We start from the raw sequence: 18428 nt of genomic DNA on the forward strand, positions 1-18428 counted from the left end.
ACCAGTGACCTGGCTTGGCTTTCAGTGGGCCTGTTTGGTTTTGTCCTAGCATAGAACATAAACAGCATCAAATAGTCTGGGACATCCAGAGGCTAAAGTGCCTGAGAGATTCTCAACCCTTTCTGTAATGATACATTTATTTTAAGTTCACTCCATGGATCTCCTCTCAACCACAATTTTAACTTGAGTATCTTTTCTATTCATTCTGTAGGTTTATATGTCACTGCTGTTTTATGCTATGAAGTTAATTTTCCTTTAACTTTCTTTGTGTCATGATGAATTACTTACATTTAGGATCACTGTACTTTTCTTTCTCTAGACAGAGACAGGGCACCCTAAGTAGTTGTTCATAACACTGGAACCTAACTGTTGCTAATTTTCCTTTCTGACATCACAACTTGGTTCAGATTAACAAAACAGTGGTCCCTGTCTCAGAAAGGTGATTAAATTCCCAATGACAGCAAAGTTCACACAAAGCAGGTCTAACAGGAAGCCACAGTGTCTAGCGGCAGCCTGCAGAGTCATATGTGACAGGAAGCAAGGAGAGGGCTGGAAACTCCAACTGGAGCAGTGCCTGACATGCCTTTACAGCCAGAAGTCTTCATGTTTATTGATGCTAAGGAAACAATTATAATTAGTTATGGCTAAGGAGGCAACCTGAAATACCTTTCCATTTATTCTTAATTCTGTTTCTGCTCTTAATACCACCACCACTACCATTGATGGAAATTCTATGAAAAGAGGAAGAAGGGAGAGTATGTGGGAAGAGGGAGGGATGGAGGAAATTGGGCAGCTTGGAACTAATGAAGGTAGTCTGAGGAACATCACACTATCAACAGTCTTTCAGAAGGGAGAGTGATGACAACAGTGAGGACCTTTGTGGAGTGCTTGCTCTATGCTGGGCACTGTTGTAGGTTCATTACCTGTATTATTTCACTGAATCTTCACTACAACACTATCAGGTAGGAAGTATTATGATCCCTTAGAGTAAATGGATCGCTGCCACATTGCATGTAAAAGGGTGATGTTACATATACAAAGTAATATTGCATATAGATTGAAATCACATGTAAATTAAGATTGATATTGCATGTATGTAGATCATATGTAGAAGAGTGCATTGGAATCAAGGCCATTTGTCAAGATGGCAGCCATCATTGGAAACTTTTTTTCTAGGGGTTACCAGTGGCCTAGTTTAGAAAATAACCTTGTGCCTCTTGGAAAAGGAGTTGGGAGCAAAAGAAACTAGTTGCTCATAGGAAAAAAGCAGACACAAAGAGGTTCTAAGATCTGCTTCAAAAGGGATCTGAAATAAAGACTAACTGTGTGGTCCTTCAAGAGGCAGCAGGCAAGGCTCACCTTAGGAGGAAGAAGAGGAAGCAGCCATCTATGTGTCACAAGTGCTGAGGTGTAGGAGACCCCAACCCTTCAATCATCTTCCCTATTTAATTTGCTAATAATGTGTCAACATGGTAGACCCTGGTACACATTAGGAACTCAATAAATGTTACTTTTTAAATTTATTTGATAAGATCCAAGTGCTTTATCAGTGAAGTACATCTTTCTGTAAATTTAGTTCTACGATCCATTCTTAAGAATTGATTTTAGGGCTGGGCACAGTGGCTCATACCTCTAATAACAGCATTTTGGGAAGCTGAGGCTAGGAGTTTGGGACCAGTCTGGGCAACATAGTGAGACCTCATCTCTAAAAATGTTTACAAATTAGCTGGGCATGGTGATGGGTGCCCACAGTCCTAGCTTCTAGGGAGGCTGAGGTGGGAGGATCCCTTGAGCCCAAGAGCTTGAGGCTGCAGTGAGTTATAATTGCACAACTGCACTCCAGCCTGAGTGGCAGAACAAGACTCCATCTCACACACACACACACACAAAGTTTTTGCTAAAGAGAAGAGAGATTTGGGGGATATGTGGCAATAAAAGAAGAAAATACTCTAGGGGAGATGGATATGGGAAGGACAGAGTGGGACACCTAAGAGAAACCCCGCATGATTTTCCCAATATTGTCTGGGCAGCCTTAGGAGCTGAGGGATGGAACAAGGAGATACCAGCAGCCTGCAGAAAGCGGTAGAGCTGACCTTGCACACACACCATCCACGGACACCTGGATGCAGCCCATGTTTACACCATAGCATGCGCTCTCACTTATATGCCTCATGTACCTGCTCTATTCCTTTAGCAGGAAAGCTATACATTATTTTTCCAATGAGTGGCCATTTGGAGGGAGATGTGCAGATATTTGGTTTATAACCTATCCCTGCTCGTTGCACAGCATAGGAAGGTGTGGAATGGATGATGGCACAAATAGTAGAACCCCGTCAAAATACTCTGAAACCTTTATCCTTTGTAAACCCAGAGGCTCCTTCCATCCTCCACTCTCCTCTTTCAGAAGTCAATCATTTTAATCATGGCAAACCTTTCTCGGCCTATATGTGTCCCAGCAGCAAAATGACAGTCTCAACAACATTTACCTGTTAGCTATGGATTCTAGTCTAAAAGGACTCACATTGCTTTCATCTTCCTAGATCCAGTGCCTGGCACAGTGAAATTATTAAAAAATGTTTGTTGAACCCTTAGGTGATTTTACTACGTGCAGAAATGTATATCAAAATATTCATTGAAACATCTCAGCCCTGGATCTAAGGTTGGGTGAGGTATAGGAAGAAAGGGTAATGTACCAAAACAACAACAACAAAAAAACTAGAGTAAGATATGGTTTCTGTCTTCCAGAAGTTAAAAAGACAGATAAGTAGCAACAGGCATGGTATGGTTAAACACTAAAATTAGTCATTTATATATTACCTGTTTTTCTCATACCCTCGCTGTGCATTAGAAGCTTTGTGAAACTACAGATGCCTGCAGTTCACACACAGAGATTCTGATTAGGTCTGTCTAGTCAGGGTCTATATTTTTAAACAGTCCACAGGCGATTCACATGCATATCCAGGATATGAATCACTATAACAAGTGCTAGAGAACATAATTAAAAGAGCTACTAGCAAGAACCAGAGTGGGGGGAGGAGTCTCATGGCACGGTTGGAACCTCTTTTGAACCCTGAATCATACAGAGAATTTGGATGGTAGGGATGGAGACCGGGAGGAAGAATTGAAGACATTGTGAACAAAGGAAGTTGAAAATTAGGGAGAATTAGGGAGATATTGTTCAAAGGATACAAAATTCCAGAGAGGAGAAATAAGTTTAAGAGATCTATTGTACCACATGGTGGCTAATCACAATGTATTGTCTACTTGAAAATTGCTGAGTAGGTATTAAGTGTTTTCACCACAGAAAATGATGTGTGTGAAGTAAAGTGTATGTTTAGTAGCTTCATTTCCCGGTTCGATAATGTATATATTTTGTATACCATACATATATTTTTTTTGTCAATGAAAAAAGCAAATTAAAAAATGCCAATGTTAATTAAAAGAAAAGAGTTGGAAGTCAAATGGATACATATTTGCTCAGTGGCAACCACATCTTAGAGTAAGGTGCAGAAGTGCCCATGTGAAGATGGTGGCTCTGGTTGAGGTAGTACCACCTGGTTACCCGATGGCAGAAAGAATATCCTTAATGACCAAAGGAAGGCCACAGAGGGAAGGTATGCTTTGGCCGTGTAAAACCAAAGAAAATGACTGAGGCGACTCAATCAATCTAGAGATTTATTCTGCCAAGGTTGAGAATGCACCCGGGAAAAAGGCACGCAAAGTCACAGGAACATCTGTGATTCGGGAAAAAAAATAGGGAAGAATAGGCAAGCAATTACATTCTTTTGAAGCTAGATTGGTGTTCACTGAATCCACATTTTAAATGTGAAAAGAAGGGATAGAGGAATAGTCAACTATGTATTGGCTCCGGCTCAATGAATCTGCATTTTTAGGTAAGATAAAGTAAACATAGAGTAAAGGAAGTATTCAAATGCATTTGTCTCAGGTGAGCATAGGGATGACTTCTAATCCTGCCTTTGTTCTCTAACTATGAAGATAAGCTGTGCTTTTAACTTCTAGAAGACAGAAACCATATCTTACTCTAGTGTTGTTTTTTTTTTTTTTTTTTTTTTTTTTTTGGTACATTACCCTTTCTTCCTATACCTCACCCAATCTTAGATCCAGGGCTGAGATGTTTCAATGAATGTTTTGATATACATTTCTGCACATTGGGGTGCACAGAGAATTTTCTTGTGAGCGAATTGTGAGGGAGGCTCCCTGGGGAGGCCTGTAACCTTCTACCTTTGTAGCTATCTATTTAGCAACAAAATGAAAGGCAATTTTGAGTGACTCCGTTCCCAAGCTTAACTTTGCCCTTTGGCATAGTGAGTTTGGAGTCCTGAAATTTTTATCTTCTTTTCACAGCCACAGCCTGGGAAGTAGGGCCCCTTTCTTTGTGCCTACAAAACAGCTGTGGATGGCTACAAAAATGGTCTTGAAAAAACTGTCGAGATAGACAAAGAAACACATGCATTCCCATTCCCAGATTTCATTATTAAGACTCTGTCTCAAGAAAGGTGTTTGAGTTTGAGGTCCCATATTCTTGGAATGGTGACTACTGGGAGCTTCACCTTAAGGGTTGAGGATATGTTTCCCTGGCTTCCCTTAATTCCCAGATTATCAGGTTTCTTTCTTTTCAGTGACTCAGTGGCAAAAGTCTTTTGCCTTTCTACTTCCTTTCTAGGGAGTAATAAAGAAGAGGGGTGTGAGTGGGACTCAGGGATAACTGGAGGTAGAAAGGAGGTTCAAGAGATGAACCAAAAATATCTTAAATAAAAAATGCTCCCAGCAGAGGGTCAGGGGTGGATGTGCCTGATTCCCAATGCATGTCAAATATGCATTTGTCTCAGGTAAGCAGAGGGATGACTTCTAGTTCTGTCTTTGTCCTGCACCTATGAAGATAAGCTGTTGAATATAAGATGTTCCTGCGTGTTCTAGGGCAAAACAAGATAGTAAAAAAAAGAGGTAATTGTAGCTGCTACCCTAGATGGAAAGGTGAGGGGTTATTGATGGCACACACCAAATTTAGTAAGCTCACTTATGACACCAAGTAAGGACAGTTTCATTGTGTGAAGCACTTTTCATACAGGTGTAGGGACAGATCAGAAGATTCTGGAGAAGGCAAATCACCAAAGAACTCAAGATGTGCTGATATTTTGCCAATTTCCTTCATCAACAACTTGTCTTCTTTACCAACTAAGGGAAAACAAAGAGAACAAACTGAAAAAAAAAAAAAAAAGAAGAAGAAATAATTAAACAAATAACTTAAATAAGAAGGTAAGACCCCCCCCAAATCTCCCAAGATGGTGAGAAGTGTGTTTGCGTCATGTCTGCCTAACAATGAGCTATTATTAGGATGGTAGAAAATAGCAGCAAGTAAGGACTACAGATTTCACCCAGAGGCAGAGCAGACAAAAGACACAACAGTTTCCCGGGAAAGGAAGATGATTCCAGTTTAATTCATTCAACAGAACTCTTCCAAGAATGAGACCAGAAACCCTAACTGCATCTTGGAGGGAGCTGGAGGGTTTCCCATCACAGTGAAGCCAGCTGCTACCATGGGTGCCAGTGCCAGAGCCGCTGTCTGCAGGCACTCTCATGTCTGCTTGGGCCAAGCAGCAATCTAAATTAAGATGATCATCTGGGTCCTGAGGCCCTCAGGGTGAGTACATATTGCAGCAGTTTCAGCCTGTCTCATACCCTCCCTCTGCAGATCTGCAGTGTCTATAGCCAGATTCCCTGACCCCCAACCCCTCAACTTCAGATCTCAATCCCCAGAACAATGTGGGCTTGAGACAGGAAATATTAAAACAGGTTTAGCACTTCCTCCTCCTCCCCCAACAGCAGTGGCATCCTGGTGTTGAGTCATTCTCCAGATTAGGTTGAACCAGCTGGCCACTGGGCTCCCTGTGTGTCACCTGAGTCATCCTCACTCTTGATTAGGCCTAGGGGTCCTCAATGGGCTTCCGCCCTCACCCCTGGGTTGCAGCTCTCTAGTCTAATAACATTCCCACTGTAATTACAAAACTCCTATACCCAAACTTCTTCCTGGGAGACAGTGAAGAGTGTTGCTCTTTCTTTCCTTCCTTCACTTCCTTCTTTGCCTCCTTCCTTCCTTCCTTCCTTCCTTCCTCCCTCCCTCCCTCCCTCCCTTCCTTTCTTTCTTTTTTGAAATGCAGTTTCGCTCTGTTGCCCAGGCTGGAGTGCAGTGCCGCCAACTGGGCTCACTACAACCTCCGCCTCCGGAGTTCGTGTGAAGAGACCACCAAACAGGCTTTATGCGAGCAATAAAGCTTTTTAATCACCTGGGTGCAGGCGGGCTGAGTCTGAAAAGAGAGTCAGTGAAGGGAGATGGGGTGGGGCCATTTTTATAAGATTTGGGTAGGTAAAGGAAAATTACAGTCAAAGGGGGGTTGTTCTCTGGCGGGCAGGAGTGGGGGTCACAAGGTGCTCAGTGGGGGAGTGTTTTGAGCTAGGATGAGCCAGGAGAAGGAATTTCACAAGGTAATGTCATCAGTTAAGGCAAGGACTGGCCATTTTCACTTCTTTTGTGGTGGAATGTCATTAGTTAAGGCAGGAACAGGCCATTTAAATATCACTTCTTTTGTGATTCTTCAGTTACTTCAGGCCATCTGGATGTATACCTGCAGGTCTCAGGGGATATGATGGCTTAGCTTGGGCTCAGAGGCCTGACACCGGGTTCAAGCGATTCTCCTGCCTCAGCCTCCTGAGTAGCTGGGATTACAGACATGTGCCACCATGCCTGGCTAATTTGTGTAGTTTTAGTAGAGACATGGTTTCACCATGTTGGTCAGGCTGGTCTCGAATTCCTGACCTTGTGATCCGGCCTCCCAAAGTGCTGGGATTACAAGCGTGAACCACCATGCCCAGCCATGTGTTACACTTTTCGACCTTGGTTCTCATCTCTTCCTTGGTTCAACCATCTCCTCTTGCTCTTGACTGTCCTGAAATGGGAGAGTTTCCTGACCCCGTCACAGAACATGCAACAGGGGTGTGGCTCTCTGTTCAGCTGCCTTGCTCAAACCCCTAATGGGCAGGGAGCATGCAGATGGGCAGATCCAAGAGCTGGGGCCAGCACTTTTGGGCTCCAGCCCCATGGTAGCATCTAGGGGTGGGTGCCTGCAACTCCTGAAGCCCAAGTGGGAGTGTTACAGTGCTCTTTTAGCTCTGCTGTCTGCAGATGGCTTAAGTGTTAACCAGTTCAGTACCCTCTTGGTACCCGAAACCTTGTCCAGCATCCAGGAAGAATTAGGTCACATGGACGAAACAAAGGATGGTAAGCGCAGGGGACTTTATTGTCAGATGGAGGTGGCTCTCAGCTGGAGGGATGGGGAGCTGAAGAGGGGATGAAGTAGGAAGAATGATCTTCCCCTGGAGTTTGGCTGTCCTGCAGCCAGTCTCCTCTCCAGCCATCCCCAGATGAACTCCTCTTGACATTCAGACATTTCTTCTTTTCTCTCCTTCTCTGCTGGGCCCGCTTTTCTGCCTCTGCTCATCTACTTGTGGAGCATGGGATTTGGGGTTTATATGGGTATGAGATAGTGGGACATGGTGGGCCAAAAGGCAATATTTGGGTGCAAAAACAGGAATATCTGTTTCTATTTAGGGCCATGGGTTTCTAGGCTTGAGGGTGGGGCCTTTGCCAGGGAACTGCCTTCTACCCAGTATTTCCCTGTCTCTTGTTCATATCAGTACCTCTCTCCTTATCTGAGGTTAAGATCAGGGGAGGCTTTAGCTCTGTATCTTAGTTTAGTGTTGGGGTATGGATTTCTGGGGACAAATCTGCCAGAAGCTGGCAGCCTGCCCTGACTTCCAAAAATTACGTGTCCCCAATTTTCAGTGGGCCCTGCTCATGTTTTGGCATAGTTTGCAATTCCACTTGGAGCACCTGGTGCCAACAACTTAGCTGAACCGCTATGTGGAAGGCTGAACTCCTTGTATCTGTGCCTTCTCCAACTTTTCCTGTTAAGTTGACCTGTCCCACTCTGAAGGGCATGTCTAGTGCTAAGTCTCAGTCCCTTTCCTGCCTACACTGTCCTGCTCCCAATAAACCTCCACACCTCCTGATAAATCCTGGCACAAGAGAAGCATGTATGGGAAAGTGTCAGCCTCAGAACTTCTTGGGAATTGAGGGGGAGGGAGTGACTGGGAGGAGGGCTAGTCCCAGATCCTAATGCCCACCTTGCTTCTCATTGAGGATTCCGGTTGATAAAAAATACACATATTGTTAAATGAGGATTGCAACATCAGTTCTGTTTGACTTTCTGTAACAATTAGAAGACTAGAGAATATCGCTAGGTTTCTGACCTCCCACTCAGAATTATAGAGAGCCAAGTCTTCCCTACAAGGTGGACTTATCTACCCAGTCCCAGGCTGAGAAGCTGGATATCAGTCCTCCCTGCTCTGAGGTGGTCCCACCAAGGGGTTGACCTACAGAGACTGATCCATTGCTCTGAAATTAAGGCTAGTTCAAGATGAATCAGGAAATGGGGAGCATGTAGGAGAAGGAGGGACCTTGAGTTTTTACCCTGCCCAGTAGAGGAATAGCCAGTGATTATCAAGCTCTCATCAATGTGTCTGATAACCAAAGTCATTCTTCCCTCTTTGGAGTGGGAAAGGTATAGGAATGAGGTAGGTGCTGAAAATTCCCACTCCATCTCTTCCCACAAATGAAGAAGGTGTTGGTGGAAGCACCTTCCTTTCTGGGTTGTGGAGGAGATGATTCAGCTGAGTCAAATGACACGTGAACAATAGGAACAGCTCTACCTCCCATGAACTGTTGGCTTTCTGTCTTCCTCATGAGTCAGTTTCAGCAGAGTGTGGCCAAGAAAATTCCCCTGATGGAGATTGGGTAAACAGTCTACCTCTGTGGGCCACCTCCCTTCCATCCTCTACCCAGTGCAAGTCAAAGCTGCCCATCACTGAGCACTGGGCAGTCAGGGGACTCCTGATGACTGACTCAGAGCAGAGTGATGTCGTGACAATCAGGCACAGAAAATCAACTTCTACAAAAGCCTGACAAGTGAGTGCTTTTCTCTGCTCTCAAATCCTTTTCAGAGTGGAAGCTTTCTCCAGCATTCAGGCGGCACCTAACGCTCCATCCCGAGACCACAGAGATAACTAAGATGTGCCAAAGGTTTTGAGGAGAAGGTGACATCAGTGCACTGTGTCTTAGTTCAGAGGCTAACTGTATGTGTCACAAGTAGCATCTGTGGGTAAGTGGTGGAGAACTTGGGAAAAGACAAACATCTTGGGAAAAGAAAACCCTTCCCTTGCAGCCACACACCAGAGACTATTCACAAGAGTCAGCTTCAGTAGTGGGCAATTTCTCATGCACCTAAACAGTTTATGGCTAACTTTGGAAATAAGCAGCCAGGTTGGCTGAATTCCAGCTAAAGAGCAATCAGGTAGGGCAGACAGTCTCAAAGACAATTTTATGATCCTTGTCTTGATTCTTGATGAAATGGGAACTTTTAAAAAGCTACCGTAGGTGTAAGGAGATCTGACTTCATTTTTTACCTTTCAGAAGTTATTTCCTGTAATCATCCAAAGCTTGCCTGGTGTCTCTCGTTCCTGGATGCCAGTTTCAGCTTTATGCAGTGGAGTGCTTCTTTCTACTTTCTGCATCCTTCCTATGGCGTAATCTTCAAAATGCATCTCTACTCTTCAGTGGTTTTTCTCCTCCTGTGGTTCTCAAAGCGTGGTCCCTGGACCAGCAGCATCAGCATCACCTGAAAGTTTGCTAGAAATGCAAATTCTCAAGCCTACCCAAGACCTACTGAATCAGAAACTCTGGGGGTAGAGTTCAATAGTCTGTGTTAACAAGCCCTCCAGGGGGATTCCAATGCATGCTAAATGTGAAAGCCACTCTTCTAAGGCAACTTATCCTCTTGATTAACTCCTACCACTGATACGCTGGGCCAGAGACCAAATGGTGATCCAATTCTGTTAAATACTTAATCAATAAACAACTAATATTTAAGTTATTTTTGGAGGCTGCTCTGATCACTGGAATCCATGGCTAAAGCCAAGTTGTCTGAAAACTTATTTGTCACAAGCCCTCACAGTTATATTTTATCTTCTTCATGTACTCTAGATTCCGTAAAGTAATTTGGTATCCTTGGCATAGTTCTCTTTGTCAAATAGCTCTCTACTGCTATAATAAGATCTATTGAGAGAGGCATCGAATGCTTTGTTAACGATCTATTCTATTCACACTAATGAAACCTCCATTGTCCACCAAAATTGGAATGGTGTCAAAGAGTCATCAAGTTTTTCTGAAAGGTTTTTTTGTTCCCCTTATGTGCTACCCAGAGCTTACCTATTTATACCCTATGAGCTCAGTTTGATTAGCTTTCAATGCATTGTCTTACAAGTGAAATTAGATGAATGAAAGGGTTGTTTCCTTTAGGCTCCATCTTCAATGAGATTCTTCCTGTGTCAGAGACCTCGAGTAACTTTAACGTGTCTTCAGGCAAAAGATGTCAGGAAAAACCTGGCAGGAAAGGGAAAACTGTGTCTAGTCCCATAATTTTGTCTGTCTTCCTACCTGTACCTTCTGGTTCTTGACTTGGCTTGACTTGGAATTGCACTGCTTTTCCAAATGAAAACTGGTTATTAAAGCCCTTTTGCTTGAATTTCTGTTAGCAGCCTACTTCCCAATGTTGTCTGTCTCTCTCTGCCTCCAAATCTCAGATAAAACCTGATACCATACTCACCTCACGATTCTATTTCAGCAAAATTTGATTGTTTTGGCTTAGCTTTCTCTGACTTCAGTGTATATCTGAATCAACTGGAGGCCTTTTTTACCACACAGACTGCTGGGCTCCACTCACAGAGTTTCTAATTCAATAGATGTTAGGTGGGCCCAAGAATTTGCATTTCTAAAAAGTTCACAGGTCAGGCTAATGCTGCTAGTCCAGGGACCACAATTTGAGAACCCCTGCTGTACACCAGCACATGGCAATATCTGGATTCTTTCTGATTATTGCAATCCTGACGCCCTTCCATTCTCATTGCAGTGTTTCATGTTTCTGTTTCATTTATTCCCAAAGCATCGTATTTCTTGCAGGCTGCCAGGCAACTGTGATCTATTGCTTGGGCAAGAAAAGGTATACAAACCTCACCATTTTCCCATAACTTTTATTTGGTACAGTGGAGTGACCTGGCTCCAGGAAAACAACTTACTTCTTTGCTAAAAGTAAAGTCCTTGGAGGGTATTAAAACCACACAGTATCCTTTAGAAACTTAATGCAACCCATGGTATTTACTGATGGACACCCAGACATGTGTAATAGGATTATAGATCAGCCTCATTTAAGACAAAGTTTGCTGGGGGAGATCAAAATTACTCCCTGTGGAACCTAAATTAGGTACAAAGCAATTAACTTTAAGCAACCAAAAAATTGGTTCTATAAAAATTCCATTTCAAATCAGCTCTTAACTACAAGCTCATTACCAGGTACCTTCACTAAATAAGAGACAAATAAGTCTCTGGAGATGGAAAATATGAACTAAATTTTGAGACACCTCATTGAATATGAAAACTGATGAAGTCTTAGATCTAATCTGTAAGAACAAGGATCAGCTATTTCTACAGACTTTCTGACTTTTCAAATCACTTCCACACCCAGAAAGACAAATCTTCTCATTCCTGAAAACAAATACATTTATGTTTCAATTCCACTGATGGTTCAGTTGGTGCAATATTAAATACACTTGATTTCATTTCGTTTCTTTTTGAGTGTGAGAATTTCAAACAACTTTTATTGAGAGCCAACACATCAGCTCAATAGACTTTTATTTTCACAAAGTGTGTTTCTTTGCTTAGCATATGGTAAGAACTTTATAAGCGTTTGTCAATTAAATATTAACAGATCATTAATTGTTGAATGAATACATTAATGAAAGTTGTTGACTTAATATATGATTATGAATTTAATGTAAGTGCTTTAAAATTAGAAAATACAGAAAAATATAAAGAAATAAAACAATCATCCGTAATCTCACAACCTGAAGCAAACTACTACTAATTTTTGAAACATTTTTCCCATCACATATGCCTATGTGTGTATGTAGGTATATATAGTTATTACCATATTAAATATAAAATGTCACATTTTGTGAAATTTACTTTTATAATGGAAATCTGTAGCAACAGAGATGGAGCTGGAGGCCATTACTCTAAGAGACTTAACACAAGAACAGAAAACCTAATACTGCATGTTCTCACTTATAAGTGAAAGCTAAACATTGAGTGCACATGAACATAACGATGGGAACAACAGACACTGGGAATGGGACCATTAGTTGGGGGAGGGAGGAAGGGAGGAAGGGACTGAAGAACCACCTGTGGGTATTATGCTTACTACCTTGGTAATGGGATCGTTGAGACCCCAAGCCTCACCATCATGCTATTTACCCATATAACAAATCTGCATGGATATCCTTTAATCTACAATAAAAATGGAAAAAAAATTTAAGTCACATTTGTTAATTTACTTTTTTTTTTTTTTTTGAGGCAGAGTTTCACTCTTGTTGCCCAGGCTGGAGTACAATGGCACAATCTCGGCTCACTGCAACCTTTGCCTCCTGGGTTCAAGCAATTCTCCTGCCTCAGCCTCCCAAGTAGCTGGGATTACAGGTGCCTACCACCATGCCCAGCTAATTTTTGTATTTTTAGTAGAGACGGGGTTTTACCATGTTGGCAAGGTTGGTCTCAAACTCTTGACCTCAGGCGATCCACCCACCTTAGCCTCCCAAAGTGCTGGGATTACAGGCATGAGCCACCATGTCCAGTCTTGTTAATTTACTTTTATAATGAAAATTTCCTGAAATCATTAGCAATTCACTGAGAACATCATTTTCATGGTCATGTAATAGTCCAGTGAGTGAATATTCTCAATTTAATACTTCTACTATTACCAGATATTAGGGTATATCTAATATTATTTCTATGTGCCTAGATAAATATGTTTCTAGAAAAACATTTTATTTATGATTAGAATCTACTACTTAGAATAAAATCATTGGATGAAAAGATAGAAATATTTTTAAAGCTCTTGATACCTATTGAAAAACAAATTGTTTTTCAGAAAGGTTGTACCTGCCTACAAGATTATCAACAGTGTGTGAGAACATCCGCTTTGCTGAACTCTTTCTCACATATCACCTTTAGAGATGTTATGTGGTATGTTTTTAATTTTCATTTAATCTTTTGCTAGTTAGATTAAACATGGCAAGTTTTGCTAGCCATTAGTACTTCCTTTTTATGTGAAATGTCTGTTCATGTTCTTTGTCCATTTTTCAATAGTATCTTAGAATATTTATTGTTCACTTGCATATGCTCTTTATACATGAAAGATATCAACCCATCATATATCATCTCCCATTATGTCAATTAACTTTTAACTTTGTTAATGACTTTTTATATATATACATAAGTTTTGTTCTACATGTTTTTTCCATAGCTTTTAAACCTAGAATGTATTTCCTCAGCCATAGACTAGATAATAAAACTCTATTTTTAAATAAAGATTTCTAAATTGGTTTACATGTTAAAATTAGCATTTTAATTTTTCTAAGAAAATATTTGGCATAAGAAGTAAAAACTTTGCTTTCCCAAAAAGACTAGATAGAACAAACCATGCTTCTCCATTTATGATTAATATATATTACATGTATATATGTATGTACTTTATATACAGACAGATATATACAAAAATGTGTGAATATGTGTACATATATACATGTTTGTATATGTATATATATACACAATGTATGTATATATACACACATATGTACATATACATGTATATATTTATACACACACACATACTTCTAGTACAGTGTTACCCCTTTTCACTGAATTATTTATCAGCTTCTGTAATTGCATTACAGTTTTAATTATTATAGCTTTACCGTATGTTTTAATAACTAAAGCAAACCCCCTCATTACATCACTTTTTAAAGTACTCTTGGCTATGCTTATCTATTCATGTTTTCTCAGATATTCTCAGACTGATTTACTTGTTTTTCCTCAAAAATTTCAATAGAATTGCATTAAAACATGTTTAAAATATTCACATTTCATGTTGGAGTATATGATAAATCTATCCATTTATTTAGAACTTCTTTTATATTTCTCAGTAAAGTTTCACAACTTTCTTTATATGTATCTTATCCATTTCAGGAAATATGTATCCCTCATTGCCTTATATTTTTATCCTTATTGAAAATAGCATCTTTTCTCCTTGTTATCATTTAGTTGATTTTCAATGGCATATTGAAAAAAAGAACCCAATTAACATTAATGTATTTACTTTGTATTCAGTGACTCCACTGAAGTTCTTTCTTAATTATACTTTTCTCCAATGATTTTCTTGCATTTTCTTTGCAAACATAGAAAAAAATGATGGAATTAACACCATTATGCTCACTAGCAAACTTTAGCAAGTTTTAACTTTTTTCCATATTTGCCTCTACTTTTTTTTAATAAAACCATAAATGAAACATTATTGACATATTTGAAAACTCTGCATACCCCTCCCTAACAGTAGTCCTTTCTCTTTTTTTCTCAGAGATGTCTATGAACGCAAAGTTATTTTCTGGGCTCATAACTCTCCCTTTTATGGGTTTATACTTAGTAGTTTTGTGTTAGTAAAAACTATCTGATTATTATGTTTTAAAACACTATGAAATTATATTATAGTGTATATATGATTTACAGTTTTTCTCAATAAAATACTGTAATATTTATTCATGTTGATATAGTTGCTCTATGTTAGTGATTTTCACGGTTATATTGAATTTGATTGTGTGATTATGCAACAATGTATTTATCCATTTTTCTTCTGATAGGCCTTTGCTATTGACAATGCTTCCATTCCCACATGTGTGGCCTTATGCAAATGTGCAAGAGTTTCTTTAAGACATATGTGGGTATGCTCACCTTCCACATTACTAAATATTGCCAACTTGCTCTCTGTAGTCTTTGTACCAATGCAAGCATCCTCCAGATAGCTATCTGAGCAAGCTCTCCTTCCACATCCAACCCTGCAGGAGGTACAGTAAGACTTTTATTTGCCAATCTGAAGGGTGTGGAGTGATATCTTAATTTGTTTCAATATGCGTTTACAACAGGCTTCTTTGGTTAAGGGCCAGGTTTGTTCTTTGGGTTTCTTTGGGTTTGTTGTTGTGTTTTTTTCAACCAACCATTCAAGAATATAAAAACACCTTATTAGCTCTCTGGCTCCGCCACAACAACTTGTGGGTTAGATTTGACCTGCAGGCCATAGTTTGCAGACCCCTTTCTTTGTGAAAACCAGTGAAGTTGAGCATCTTTTCAGAGGATTATTGACCATTTTCTTCTTTTTAATTGAAACACAAATTTTGCGATTTTTGGGGGTGATTTGTCTTTTCTTATGGATTTGTGGGACTTCTTTGTAAATTCTGAATATGAGTCTTTTCTCAGTTATATGTATTGCCAATATCTCTTCCATCCTTTGGCTGTTTTTCAATTACAGCACAATCTTCACTAGAAGTCATTTCTTGGGGTTTCTAAGTAGAATTTTGGTCCTCTACAAATAATATATCCTTTCCTTTTACATACACAGTCATTCCTCTTATTTTGATTTCAAGCTTTATTACATTGGCCACAATGTTCAGAGCAATTTAAAATAGTGATGATTATATATGGTTACTATGTTTTATTTTTGATATGTTAAAATGTATGTTGGTCATGTGAGTTAATATGGCTGTTTCTGAGTAAGAACAGAATCAGGCTTTTTGTGCCTTCCATTATGGTAGTCCTCAATCCTTTCAAGCCATGGACTCTCTCTTTGTAGCAAAAGACATTTTTGCATTTTCTGCTAAGCCGATGGGCATTTATCATTACGTAAATTAAATCCCTGTGCTTTATACTGGATGATTAGCCCATCTTCAAGCTCAGTGGTGAAGAGTCACTAGTAGAAAATGCAGTTTCTAAAGAAACACATTCTTGCAGGTCATGAGTAAATGAGTGAATGCATTAACACGTGAAATGAATAACAAGAAGACCTCAGACAGAGAACAGAGCACAGGAATGCCTGGAAGATATTGCAGGCTCAGCTCCAGGACCCAGCAATAAACTGAATCACAGAGATTTGGTTTCCCAGTGCATATAAAAGTTATGTTTACACTATACTGTAGTCTGTTAAGTGTGCAAAAGCATTATGTCTGAAAACAATGCACATGCTTTAACTAAAAATACTTATTGCTAAACAATACTAACAATTATCTCAGCCTTCAGCTGGTCATAATCTTTTTGTTGGTGGAGAGTATTGCCTCAGTGTTGATGGCTACTGACAGATCAAAATGGTAGTTACTAAAAGTTGAGGTGGTGTGGCAAATTATTAAAATAAAGCTACAATGAAGTTTGGTACATTGATTGACTCTTTCTTTAAGGAAAACAATTTCTGTAGTAGGTGATGCTGTTTGACAGCATTTTACTTACAGTGGAACTTCATTCAAAATTGAAGTCAATCCTCTCACTCCCTGCTGCTGCTGCTTTAATAACCAAGTTAATTTAATATTCTAAATCCTCTATTGTCATTTTAACAATGTTCACAATGTCTTCTCTAGAAGTAGATTCCATCTCAGGAGACCACTTTCTTTTGCTCATCCATAGGAAGCAAGTCCTCATCTGTTCAAGTCTGATTATGAGATTGTAGCAATTCAATCTCATTTTCAGGCTCTAGTTTTCTAACTCTAGTTCTCTTGCTATTTCTACCATACCTATAGTCACTTTTTCCATGAAAATCTTGAATTCCTTAAAGTCGTCCATGAGGATTGGAATAAAATTTTTCCAAACTCCTGTTAATCTATATATTTTTATGTCTTTCCATGAATCATGAATGTTCTTAATGGCATGTAGAATGGTAAATTCTTTCCAGAAGATTTTCAACTTACATTGCCAGAACCATCAGAGATATCACTATCTATGGCAGCAATAGCCTTACAAAAATGTATTTCTTAAATAATAAGACTTGAAAGTCAAAATTACCCCTTGATCCATTGGCTGCAGATGGATGTTGCGTTAGCAGGCATGAAAACATTAATCTCCTTGTATATTTCCGTCAGAGCTCTTGCATGACTAGGTGCTTTGTTAGTGAACAGTAATATTTTGAAAGGAATCTTTTTTTGTTCTGAGCAGTAGGTCTCAACAATAGGTTTAAATATTCAGTAATCCATGCTATAAATAGATATGCTGTCATCTAGGCTTTGTTGTTCCACTTATAGAGCACAGGCAGAGTAGACTTACCATAATTCTTAGTGCCCTACAATTTTTGGAGTGGTAAGTGAGCATTGGTTTCAAATTCAAATCATCAGCTGCCTTAGCCTCTAATAAGAGAGCCAACCTGTCCTTTGAAGCCAGGCATTGACTTCTCCTCTCTAGCTATGAAAGTCCTTGATGTCACCTCCTTCCCAAATAAGACTGTTTTGTCTACACCAAAAATCTATTGTTTGGTGTAGCCACCTTCATCAGTGATCTTAGCTGGATCTGAATAACTTGCTGCAGCTTCTTCATTAGCAATTGCTTCTTCGCCTTGCACTGTTTTCATTTCATTTCTTTTTTTTTTCCAGATGGAATCTCGCTCTGTCTCCCAAGCTGGAGTGTGATGGCATGACACCTTGCACTTCTATGTTATGGAGATGGCTTCTTTCCTTAAACCTCAGGAACCAAACTCTGCTAGCTTCCAACTTCTCTTCTCCCACCTTCCTCACCTCTCTCATAGAATTAAAGAGAGTTAGGGCTCATCGAACTGAAGGGAGTTAGGACTTTGCTCTGGAATAGGGTGTGGCTTAAGGAAATGTAGTAATTGGTTTGCTCTATTCAGATTGCTCAAACTTTCTCCATATCAGCAATAAAGCTGTTTTGCTTTCTTATTTTCTTTGTGTGTTCACTGAAATAACACTTTTCATTTCCTTCAAGAACTTTTCTTTGCATTTACAACTTGGCTAACTGGCAAGGGCCTACCTTTAGGACTGTCTCACTTTTGACATGCCTTTCTCACTAAGCTTAATCATTTGTAGCTTTTCATTTAAAATGAGGAACATGCCACTCTTCCTTTCACCTCTTTCCCTTTGCTTCCTTTCACTCTTCCTTTCACCTAGAGACCATTGTAGGGTTATTAGTTACCCTAATTTCAATATTGTTGTCTGTGGGAATAGAGAGGCCAGAGGGGAAGGAATGGCCAGTCAGTGGATACGCAAGTATACACACAACATTAATGGATTAAGTTTGCCATCTTATATGGACTGACTTCATGGTGTCCTGAAACAGTCAATAGTAACATCAAGGATCACTGATTACAGATCACTATAACAACAGTTATAATAATGAAAAAGCTTGGAATATTGTAAAAATT

The 18428-nt window shown here is 39.8% G+C and overlaps 1 long non-coding RNA gene across 1 annotated transcript; it reads left to right on the forward strand.

Annotated features, from left to right (window-relative positions):
• Positions 1–4078: 4078 nt before the first annotated feature.
• Positions 4079–17681, forward strand: LOC103877747. The gene is made up of 4 exons (XR_001895444.3): positions 4079–5662; positions 9079–9236; positions 13116–13210; positions 17644–17681. It is a non-coding gene; the product is annotated as an uncharacterized LOC103877747 (long non-coding RNA).
• Positions 17682–18428: the final 747 nt, after the last annotated feature.

The sequence above is a fragment of the Papio anubis genome, chromosome 1 (assembly GCF_008728515.1).
Source record: "Papio anubis isolate 15944 chromosome 1, Panubis1.0, whole genome shotgun sequence".
Lineage (NCBI taxonomy): Eukaryota > Metazoa > Chordata > Mammalia > Primates > Cercopithecidae > Papio > Papio anubis.